Below are 13,132 nucleotides of genomic sequence, written 5' to 3'. Positions count from 1 at the left end.
TAAGGAGTGTGTATATACAGAAAGGCCAGATTACTTAATCCGTTCTGTTTCACAGTAAACTGTTTGCCGTGTCTGGCTGCAGTCCACCTGCAGTCATTCTGCAGCTGCACCGTTATTGGCACCAGAGTCATCATAAAAACACGAGCGGACTTAGTTTTCAGTTAAAGATTTAAATAAAAAATCATTCAGTTCAACCGACTACCAGTAAATAGAACACATCCCTCCTCTCCATAACCACGTTAATGGAACAGCGCTACTTCCATCTATCCTTTATGTTAATTATCTTCTGTACGTTTTATGATCTCGTCGAACTAATGTTAAAATTTAATCCTCCTAAACTTCTTTCAAACGTCTGGAAAAGAGATAAGTGTCTATGGCTTTATACATTATCATTAAACTAATGTGTATATGCCAGCAGAAAATATTCAAATGTATATTTTTGTACAATTTTGCTAAATAATTGTCAACTAATTCATTATCATTTAAATAGGACAAGGGCAGTTCATTCATTTCTGTACTATGAAGGCTGTATCTTCTATAAACATAGTGTGAGGGAAGTTGATCAGACTTTCCAGATACTTAAGTGCGCAACATACGGACTCGAATAGCACAGCTTGATCTCTTTAAACAGACAATTTCAGGGACTTGTTTTTGAAATGTCTTATTTCCGCCAGAAAATGGGCCATAATATTTCCTTTTGGGTGTTGCTTCCATTGGGATGATAGCCTGTATATCCTGTGCTTTTTGTTCCTTAAGTTAGCCTATACTAGAATGGACTGACAGTTCTGAATATAGCTATCCTTCGAATCAAGTAAACTGCTTATTCCTTTTTTTAGGAAGGAACTTTTTGTTATTAATACATATAGCTCAAAAATTATATTACGCGATTATATAATAATAATTGACAGTAGTTATGTGGAAATTAAACATAAATCTGGGAAAAATCTGAATTTTAGGGGGAAGTTAAGATAATACTCGCCCAATTTTCAAACAAAACACACTGACAAAGATGATGACACAACAATTATACGAAACAAACAAAAAATGAAAGGAACATGCATTCCTAACGAATTATAGAACATCTGCAGCCAATAATGTTCAAAATACCAATTTTTATTTGTATGAGAAACGGAGAAAATAGTTTATGAGTAGTATTTTTTCTTAATTTTAAATGTAATTTATTGTATAACAAACATTTATACACTCTTTTTAGCCGTTTTATCTGATAGTATGAATCAAAATCTTTTCGCCGTTTTGATTTTATCTGTATTTCTGTTTTCTTCCTTAATCAAATATTCGTTCAACATTTCATTAGTTTATGTAGCTAGGTTTGGACTAGACATAAAGAAATTTAAAGGTCGAGGCTCTCATATCTGTTATAACTTCCTTCATCTACATCTACGTGATTACTCTGCTATTCACAATAAAGTGCCTGGCAGAGGGTTCAATGAACCACCTTCAAGCTGTCTGTCTACCGTTCCACTCTCGAACGGCGCGCGGGAGAAACGAACACTTAAATTTTCTGTGCGAGGCCTGATTTCTCTTATTTTATCTTGATGATAATTTCTCCATATGTAGATGAGCGTCAACAGAATTGTTTCGCAATCGGTGGAGAAAACTGGTGACTGACGTTTCTTTGAGAAGATATCGTCGCAACGAAAAACGCCTTTGTTTTAATGATTACCACTCCAATTCACGTATCACGTCTGCGGCACTATCTCTCATACTTCGCGATAGTACAAAACGAGCTGCTCTTCTTTGTACGGTGAGTAGCTCTTTACTGGATACCGGAGGAAGGAACTGATGCTGTTCATGAAGACAGAATTCAGATATAAATTATGTACATCTAATATCAAACAGTAAAAATACATTCCTGGTAATGGAAAAAAGAACACATTGACGCCGGTGTGTCAGACCCACCATACTTGCTCCGGACACTGCGAGAGGGCTGTACAAGCAATGATCACACGCACGGCACAGCGGACACACCAGGAACCGCGGTGTTGGCCGTCGAATGGCGCTAGCTGCGCAGCATTTGTGCACCGCCGCCGTCAGTGTCAGCCAGTTTGCCGTGACATACGGAGCTCCATCGCAGTCTTTAACACTGGTAGCATGCCGCGACAGCGTGGACGTGAACCGTATGTGCAGTAGACGGACTTTGAGCGAGGGCGTATAGTGGGCATGCGGGAGGCCGGGTGAACGTACCGCCGAATTGCTCAACACGTGGGGCGTGAGGTCTCCACAGTACATCGATGTTGTCGCCAGTGGTCGGCGGAAGGTGCACGTGCCCGTCGACCTGGGACCGGACCGCAGCGACGCACGGATGCACGCCAAGACCGTAGGATCCTACGCAGTGCCGTAGGGGACCGCACCGCCACTTACTAGCAAATTAAGGACACTGTTGGTCCTGGGGTATCGGCGAGAACCATTCGCAACCGTCTCCATGAAGCTGGGCTACGGTCCCGCACACCGTTAGGCCGTCTTCCGCTCACGCCCCAACATCGTGCAGCCCGCCTCCAGTGGTGTCGCGACAGGCGTGAATGGAGGGACGAATGGAGACGTGTCGTCTTCAGCGATGAGAGTCGCTTCTGCCTTGGTGCCAATGATGGTCGTATGCGTGTTTGGCGCCGTGCAGGTGAGCGCCACAATCAGGACTGCATACGACCGAGGCACACAGGGCCAACACCCGGCATCATGGTGTGGGGAGCGATCTCCTACACTGGCCGTACACCACTGGTGATCGTCGAGGGGACACTGAATAGTGCACGGTACATCCAAACCGTCATCGAACCCATCGTTCTACCATTCCTAGACCGGCAAGGGAACTTGCTGTTCCAACAGGACAATGCACGTCCACATGTATCCCGTGCCACCCAACGTGCTCTAGAAGGTGTAAGTCAACTACCCTGGCCAGCAAGATCTCCGGATCTGTCCCCCATTGATCATATTTGGGACTGGATGAAGCGTCGTCTCACGCGGTCTGCACGTCCAGCACGAACGCTGGTCCAACTGAGGCGCCAGGTGTAAATGGCATGGCAAGCCGTTCCACAGGACTACATCCAGCATCTCTACGATCGTGTCCATGGGAGAATAGCAGCCTGCATTGCTGCGAAAGGTGGATATACACTGTACTAGTGCCGACATTGTGCATGCTCTGTTGCCTGTGTCTATGTGCCTGTGGTTCTGTCAGTGTGATCATGTGATGTATCTGACCCCAGGAATGTGTCAATAAAGTTTCCCCTTCCTGGGACAATGAATTCACGGTGTTCTTATTTCAATTTCCAGGAGTGTATTACATAACTTTGTTGCTTGGTTGCAGCGGCAATTGCTAACAGTCACTTTGAATGTTGAAATACATACAGATGCCGCAGACTTACAAACGTCTGTCAGTCTTCAACATAATAACAATTCAGTAAATCACGAGCCCTGGCCACTAAGAAAGTTTGTAAATGTTACTCGACTGGTGAACCCATAAACTGGGCTCAGTGCATTCATAAACGTTCGAACTTAAGTACACCCGCCGCTGGAGATGCTTGCACCTCTTTGGCAGCGTCATAATCTTTCGTGGCAGCGCCCTCGTGAAGTGGAAGCGGCTGTAGGAAACGCGGCGCGGCGGTCTAACTGACGGTGCACGTATTTGAAAGTGCGGCCGACTGGATAGCACCTCATACCGCAATATCTGAGAGATCTCTTCCATTTTTATTGCACCATTTCTTTTATTTGTACAGGTTTTACTTGAGAGTCGTTATAACCATTAGTCGATAGGAAGATTTGCAGACTAAACAGAAAAAAATGTAGGTTTCGGTTTACGGTTTGTGTGGTTTCCGGTATTTAATGTCTCTTTGCGTCGACCTTTGCTGAGGGAGTTATAATTCGTTTGTGTATTGTCTTGTTGCTCATAAGTCTAATGAACAATTTTTCACGAGGTTTTTACTATTTCATATATGATACAAATTCACTCGAGATGCCAATGTATGTTATCATAGGGATCCCAATACAAGCAGTCAACAGGTAAATTTAGTACGGTGACGTGTAATTTCCTTCCCAGAATCGTGCTCTTGCCTTTGTATCTTGGCCAATTAGCCTCACAGGATACATAAATTACGAGTGCCACCGCTTCACTAGTCGAGAGGAATTTTGCCAACTGACGCACAGTATTTATGGATGTGACTTAAGGGAAAGCTTAGCACTGGACAGTAGATCGCGTGCTATCTAAGCCCAGAAATAGTGCGGTCGGTATCTCGTTTAGCATCAGGATGAATGGGAGCGATACAGGGGGTGGGTAAGGTGAGGAGGGCTTGTCCAGGGAGTCGGGGACGCTCGCCGTTGGCGGTTGCAGGCAGGACGAGCGATGACATCACAAGAGTAACGCCGCGGTCGGCTCAGCTCTCCGTCGTATTTCACAGAGCGTCTGGACCTGTCGAAGGCTCTGATTTAGGGCCGGGCCTCGCAGAGCTGACCGTCTGACTCCGGCTGGCCTCAGCCCAACTCAGGAATCGTCTTTCACGATCAAAGGGATCAAATGAAACTGTCATTTACCACACTAGATCCACCCACATTATCTCAACTTTATTCACTGTTTATTGATTTATGCATTTATCTCACACGGAAAGCTTTGAACCGCTATATCCACTCATACGTCGAAACACTTATCCTTACTGAGTCAATATTATGTTGTACTTAAATAACAACAACAAAATAATACTGCAATTATAATAATACTAACACCTAGCTAGATTTTCCCGGCCAGGTGTTAGTGTTGGTCTGTTTGCATAAATGGAAAAGAAAGAAAAGAGAAAGCAGACGTTCCTAATACGAGGAGGGACCCAAAAATAACCGGAATTTCTTTCTAGAAAGCATATACTTTATTGTTTTCAAATACAACCTTAATCTCCTTCGAAGTACTCTCCATTAGCTTTAATATACTTGTCCAAACGTTCATTCCGGTGTACGAAGCACCTTTTAAATTCGTCCTCTTTGATACCTGCTAGCACTTTCATGACATTGGGTTTTACGTCTTCCACTTCCGCAAAACGCTTCCCTCTCAAGTCTCTTTTCATCCTCAGGAATAGGAAGAGGTCTGAGGGTGCAAAATCCGGCGGATAGGGCGCGTGGGTCGGCTTCGTTGAGGCGAGAAACTTGGCGAACGCTGAGAGCCGTGTGCGCGGGAGCGTTGTAGTGATGCAGGAACCACACGCCAGTATCCCACAAAGCCAGACGTTTTCGCGACAAACTTCTGCGAAGCCGTTTCATAACCTCCAAATAGAATTGTTGGTTTACTGTCTGGTTTTCAGGGACAAATTCAGAGTGTGCGATCCCTTTGATGTCAAAAAAAAAAAAAAAAAAAAACAGATCAACATCTTTTTCACATTCGATTTCACTTGTTGAGTTTTTTTTGGTCGAGGTGAGCCAGGTGACTTCAATTGTGATGACTGTTATTTACTTTCTGGATCGTACCCTTAGCACCATGACTCATCACCTGTAATGATTTTGTTGAAAAAAATATGAATCATCTTTGAACGCCTCCGTCATTTCGAGACAGGCTTGAACGCGACGATCCCTTTGATCTCTGGTAAGGAGCTTCGGCACGAATTTTGCTACGACTCTTCGCATCCCCAAATCGATGGTCAAGATGCGCTGAATTGAGCTCCAGGACAACCCGGACAAGTTTCTCGAGTTGGTCGATTGTCCTGCGTCGATATTCACTGATGAGATCACGGATTTCGTCGATGTTGTCTTCGCTTCGAGCAGTTGATGGTCGACTGGAACGGAGCTGATCTTCAACCACCATTTCTCCCTTTTTAAACCGAAAAAACTATTCGTACACTTGCGTTTTACTAAGAGCATGGTCTTTGTAGGCTGTCTGAATCATCGCAACAGTTTCTGCTGCGTTCTTGTCGAGCAAGAAACAAAACTTTACTGCCGCACGTTGTTCGTAAGAACTAGCATTTCCACGTGTCACGTCTGCACTGAACGCACACTCAAAGAACTGCCAAAGAAATCACACTTCTTACTGTTGGGTGACGCCGTGTGGCAGAATGACTCAGCAGAGCTCCTACTACAACACTCTGGCGGCGCAACCTGCTACAAGTACAAAATGTGCAGCATAACGGTTCCGGTTACTTTCGGGTCCCCCTCGTATTTATGGGAATTGGATATACGTCCTAATATCCTTCTTCCCCATCTCTGTTTCGTCCTCCCCGTCTCTTTCTTAATGTCCTCCTCCTTCTCCCCCTAGCTCTGCCCATTTCCTCCTTCAACTCTTTGTCTACCTCCTCCTCCTTTTCCACCTATCTCTCTCCATTTACTTCTCCCTTCTCTTTGTCTGTCTTCTTCTCCTTCCCCCTCTCTATCACCTCCTCACACCTTTCTCTGTCCATCTTATCCCCCCCTCTCTCCTCCTCGTGCTCTCCCCTCTCTGCCCATATTCTCCTTCCCACTTTTTATGTCCTTTTCCTACCCCACCCCTCCGTCCATCTCCTCTTTCCCCTTCTCTCTGACCTGGAATGTACTTTACTGCTACTGCAAATTCAGATTCTGTAGTAGTATTCTAGTTATAATCTGACAAGCCATGAATACAATTTTCCTGTTTGCTGGCAACATTTCTGTATATACAAAATATGTAGCCTGTGTCCGTCTGAATGTTCATCAGAGTGTTGTGTAAAAATTTGAAATAAACTGATGAAGAACTTGTCGGACAGGGTGAAAATTATTTAAACCGACATACTCTGGGAGGTTGCAAGGGACACCAAAACGAACGTTTTTCTCTGATGTCATAATTACCTGTCACCATTTTCTTTCCATTGTGCATAACTTGGGGACGAATTAGAAGAACGTAAGAAACGTCCTTCCTGAGCAATTGTTAATCCATTTGACTTACAACGTATACGCAACCTGGAACCAGATAATTATCCACCCAGGGCACAGTTTTCGTAGTGGTACCTAGAACAGTGTCAAATGCATCCTACGTTTCCGTCCTCTGTGCTGTTTACAGATGAATCAACGTTCAGGCGTGATGGGGTCTTCAACCTCCACATTTTGCATGTTTTGCGGGCGGTTAATAACACACGCCACATTAACTCGCGCACATCAATTGCGGGTTCTACATGAACGTTTAGGCAGGGGTTGTTGGCGACAGCTTAACTAGCCTATATCTCTTATCTGCGTTATTAAATGAAGGACATTATTACTGTTTCCTAGTCAGATCACTGCCAGAGTTTAGTTTCTATGTGACATACCAACCGCCACAAGACGACATATGTGGCTCCAGTGTCACGGGGCGTCAGAACATTTAAGTCGTCCTGTGCCAGTTTCCAGAAAAGTGGAGTGGTAGTGGTGGACCTGTACCATGGCCTACTCCATCCCCTATTTGACCCCTCTGGACATGTTTGTGTGACGAGACATGTTGCCAGGATAGCGACAGCAGTAGAAATTAAGTACACTTCTACAGTCTTTAACTGTGCCAGACAAAACGTAACCCACCGGCGTGCCTCTGTTTAGACCTCAGTGGAGGAACTTCTAACTTCTTCTGTAACTGAAGTAATTGCGTTGCGTTACTACTGTTGTCTCTTGGTAGTTAAGAACTTAACCTTGTTTGTTTAATTCTGGTGAAGAGAAAACTCCCTCTACTGGTTTAAAAAAACTTCACAGGAAAGAACAACATTAGAGAAAAGTATTTGTTTCGGTGTGCCATGAAACTGCCCATAATTTTTTTAAATGATTTTCGGTCTTTGTATTATTCATATAATACACAGAGGTATATAAATAAACGCGTGTATTCAAATGCAACCTTATTTCAATATTTCAAAGCACTCGCTGGAAGACTTTCGGGGATTTACGGTTTTGAACATGTGAAATTTTATATTTTTATTGATATAGATAAATATGATAACAAATATAGTACTTAATATGAGAAATTTAAGAAATGTCAGTCTTATTAACCGTGCGCTTAAAGGCGCTGCACTCTGGAACCGCAAGACCGCTACGGTCGCAGGTTCGAATCCTGCCTCGGGCATGGATGTTTGTGATGTCCTTAGGTTAGTTAGGTTTAACTAGTTCTAAGTTCTAGGGGACTAATGACCTCAGCAGTTGAGTCCCATAGTGCTCAGAGCCATTTGAACCAAGTCTTATTAACATCGTGGTAGGCAATTTCCTCATTACGTTCTTATCGAATGTAAGTAATGATACCTAACAAAAATGTATAGAAGCAGTGCAGAACCAATCATATGTGGAGGAGAAGTTGGCGGACCAGAGAAAGACCGGGAATAATAGGACACGTTTAGCAGGTAAGATGGAAGGAAAGAAAAGAACAGGTATTTAGGGACGAGAAAAGCGTGTATAGTTTACAGTACGGCAGAGATATTGGCTTACTGTTCAACAGAAGAAAAACAGAGCAAAGTTACACCGACGCTAAAAAGTAGAGTTTTAACCTCCTCTTGAAAAAAGAGTGGTTACACGTTCTTCCTGTGACTTCTCCCACCAAAATTCATGCAGCTAAATTCAATCCCTCTTGAAATACGAAAATGTATTCCCAGTATCCGCAAATCCCAAATTATCACTTGTACGGACTCAGTCTTTCTTTCCTAAATATCCTGGATTAGTATTGGTCCAGTTGTGTACCTGCTCTTAAAAATTACGTTCCCAGACAACATTAAACACCCTTTGTTGATTGTGGCACTAGGTTTTCTTCCAGACTAAAACCACTTTGACACAGCTTAAAAATTTTGATGAGTTGAGATGCTAATGTGGTTGCAGTCTTCAGTAAGAATCCTCCAGCTGTAGACCTATACGCAATGAAATTATTGGCTTTGGTAGTGACGAGTATTGCAGAAAAATCTTAACTTACACTAATGGCAGCGTCTCGGGGCGTGTTGCATGTGTGAAGAGGAGGAAAAGCATTTTTGTACCTATCCGTGCGCGAGCCCGTGTCCTTTCCTGTCGCATTCCGCGCGCAAACCAATTGACCAGAAAAAAAGTGGTCACTTCGACAGAATGTCGATCCTCAGGGCCCGGGTTCGATTCCCGGCTGCGTCGGAGATTTTCTCCTCTCAAGGAATGGGTGTTGTGTTGTCTTTATCATCATCATTTCATCCGCATCGACACGCAAGTCGCCGGAGTGGCGTCAAATCGAAAGACTTGCACCCGGCGAACGGTCTATCCGACGGGAGGCCCTTGCCACACGACATATTATATTTGCTCGTTGTTTCGAGTTCTTGTAAATATTTTCGGTTAAGGTCGTTCTGCAAACCCTTTATAACACGTATTGTCGTACAAGTCCAAGCTTCCGAAGGGTTTATGTTTTGATTGTGGTTATCATTATAGTGTCGTTTCTAAAAATCTAAGTCTCGTGTTTATTGTTCGCGTGTCTGACAGTGTGGAGAAGGAAACAAGAGTATAAAGTTCGTTTTGTCTCTGCTTCAGTTTCTATCTTTATTACTTTGTAAGTAGATCCATGATGTTTCGTGAGGTGTTCTATCTGTTTCGATCAGTAATTGTTTCTAATATTGATTACAGCTGTACGGCAATACAAGACTTAAACCATTTTTTCAACAAACGTTGTTGGAACCATCGAGAAATAGACAGAAGGAATTCTATGAATCCTCTGTCACACACTAGCCAGTATTCACTGGAATTAGGCGTCATCCACAGAAACTCCCACAGACGAAAACAGCTGCTAACTAATAAAATCGCAGCATATATGTGTTGATAATTTAATGCGTTGGAAGAGGGCATAGTGCCATCTTTATGTGGATGTAAAAATCTACAAAAGCAGATTTTTGTGCACAGTATAGAGGATTAATTTATTTAGTTAACCAATTTTCGGCTTACAGGACCATCATAAAACTTTAAAAATTTTCCCAAAGAATGTACAATATTTGTAAATGTTACTCATCTAAAGTGAGGCACGATTACAGCTTACGCTATTTTTGACAGTTCAGTGATAATGCAATTAAAAAGTTACAAATGGACCAGTAAATAAATATAAAACGAGCAAAACAGGAAAAATAATCCCTATATAAGAATTAAAATAAAATTATCAGTTCCAATAAAATACTTGTGAAGAGTGCTAAAGAATAGCTTGAAGAAATAATACATCTGTAAAGCGATACAGAAAACAGATTAAAAGACAGACTTAACAACAGTAACAACAGAATGTATGGAGTACATACGCAAACACAATAAAATAAATAAACACAGGAAAATGGGGGAATGAAAAGGAACATACACTGTGGCAAGCACTGAGAAACTGTGAGGGTTAAGTGAAGTTTAGAAGAGAGGAAGTATTGAGCTGGGTTTGGTCGTTTCATATTAAATCAAGTGTGTGGACCATATGTTTTCCAGGGCTTCCAACAGGTCGTGCTTTTGGCCTTTTTTTTGCTGTATGAAGAACATGAGAATGTGGGCGGTAACTGTGGCCCTCACTCAGTAAATGCTCAGCAAATGTGGAGCCATAATTGTGAAACTTCCAGCTGCATTCGCGTTCAGCCAACCTACTTTCTATACGTCTGCCTGAATGGCCAATTTAAAACTTGCTAGAATTAAGACAAATAATTTTTTGTATCCCACTGTTGGTTAGTAATTGGGTCATATATTTGCTATTAAATGCGCCTTGGTGTTCCTTACATAGTAGGAAATCCTATAGTTGCACGATTTTATTGTTTTGTTTCACTCTGGAAAGAGCAGCAGAAGGAGCATAGAGTAGGGGTACAATTTTCAAATTTTGTTTGCTATGCATCACATTACGAAAGTTCACAATGGCTGGGAGAGCAGTGGGCTGACACATGCCCCTTCATATCCACATCCAGTGATGCCTATAGGCAGAGGATAAAATGAGTAGTGGGATAATGGTGGCACTGGTACAATTTAGATAGGCCAAGTAGAAAATTTTTGTGGCAGATGGGACTGATTTTCCGCACATGCATGACACTGTGACGTCATCTGTTCTATTTTGATGTCCACACCCCACCAAGTACAGTGTCGACGTTCTAACTGTTTTGTATGAACAATCCCCCAGTGTCCTTAGTGTAATAACTGTAGTACTGCTTAGGGATCAACACATGTGACTGTCCGCTGTCTTTTTGCCGCGCGGGATTAGCCGAGCGGACTAGGGGGCTGCAGTCATGGACTGTGCGGCTGATCTCGGCAGAGGTTCGAGTCCTCCCTCGGGCATGAGTGTGTGTGTTTGTCCTTTGGATAATTTAGTTTAAGTAGTGTGTAAGCTTAGAGACTGATGACCTTATCAGTTAAGTCCCATAAGATTTCACACACATTTGAACATTTTTGAACTGTCATTTTGGACAAGAATCGCACCCTTCTATATAGCTAGGCTATGCCAACGTGCAAAGTATCAGAACATTACAGAGTTCTGTATGCTACGTAAGGAATGAGGCATTGATGTGTGAAAGTACGTGAGTTCAAATCTGAATCAGCTTGCGTAGCCTGTGATATTTTTCTATAGTTCAACAGAAAAGATTGAAGCAATTCAGAACCCTGAGCTTCTATGTGACAACGAGATGCAGCAGATGGAGAAAAGTCTGTATTAGTGCCTATCAGAAGACCTGAATGTGCTTCCGAATGACCATATTTACCCATCGGACGATACACCATCTCGTACTGGTATTGAGACAACAACAATTTTGCAGTTTTTGGGCAGTTCATGCAGGAACCGGTTTCATCGGATGAAACAATGACTGCAAAGGCTTGTGATTCGTTACTAAATAGAATTTTCTGCCATACAAATAGTGGTGGTATTTGACGACACCATACATAATAACCAAAGCCTCTTTCTCAATTTGGGAATAGTTACACTGAGCTTTGGACGTCACTTTTGATGCAAAAACGATAGGCCTGTCTTTGTTACCAATTCTGTGTGAAAGCACTGCAGTGATTCCATAAGAGGAAGTGTCAACTTGCAATACAACTGATTTGTCAGGATCAAAGTGAAATAATCATCCATCACATGGCACTCATCTGTCCAAACAAAGGGGACTTTCTTGCAATGCAAGCAATGCAATATAGCTGCGATTTGTGCAGTATTTGGTACGAACCGAATATAATAGTTCATTTTCCCTAAGACTGACTGCAGTTCTGTCACATTACCAGGAACTGGCGAGGCAAAATTTCGGCTGAGCATTGTCTTTCAGAAAACATTTCTGGGAACCCTTTTAGCAAGCCAGTTACACTGTCTTGTGCATGGAATGCAGACACTGACAAGATATTGTCATGAATGTTAAAGCTAAGCAAGTGAAATGAATCAAGACCAAATATGTTCGCAAAATCGCGTGATTGTAGCACCGTAAAAGTCACTGTTTGTGTATGTGAGCGATACATGGCAGGCAAAGTATATTTTCCGAGAATGGGAATGTCTGTTCCATTATAAGCCATCAGCTGCACGCTAGTTTTAGACAGGCAAGGGGAGCCTAACGTTTCATACGTGTGACGATTTAGCAATGTGACAGAGGCACTCATGTCCAACTGAAATTTGCCAGATTTCCCGCAAAGAAGTAAATGAACAAAACGTTTGTTGGACTGGCATATCACCGAAGAAACTGCATGCTTGCTAGTTTTGCTAATGGCTGTTGCAAACTTTGAATGTACTGTATTACTGACATTGACCTTGTGACCAGATTTTTGTGAGTGGACAGAATTTGTATGCTTGTTCCGTTGCAAATACAGATTGTACATATTCTTTCCTGCAACAAGCATAGCACTGGTCTGGTCGGGAGGGGTAGTCTTGGCATTTGTGCCATAAATAACAGCGAGGCCAAGACTTAATTCTGTTCGCCTATGTAGCCGCCTGTTGAGTGAGCTGCTTATGTGGCGTGGAGCATTGTTTACTTGGCGTGGCGAGCACAAGCTGCGCCTGCAGAATGGGCCAGTCGCAAACACGGGACTCAACCCAGCAAATTGTTAGGTGCTCAGATTTATTGGCAGACAGGGCACCTGAATCGTACTGATCTAGTATTTGCACTACCTTCTGAAATGATAGATAAGGCTGTTTCAAAATCTTTTCTGTGAGTTTTACATGAGGTACAGTGTACACGATCACATCAGGAAACATAGCATCTGAATATAAAACGCCACAAGCACATTTGAATTTGCATTTCCTCACCATACACTGCAAATCTGTTAT

Source organism: Schistocerca piceifrons, chromosome 6, assembly GCF_021461385.2.
Source record: "Schistocerca piceifrons isolate TAMUIC-IGC-003096 chromosome 6, iqSchPice1.1, whole genome shotgun sequence".
NCBI classification, from domain to species: Eukaryota; Metazoa; Arthropoda; class Insecta; order Orthoptera; family Acrididae; genus Schistocerca; species Schistocerca piceifrons.
This window is presented reverse-complemented; position numbering follows the sequence as displayed.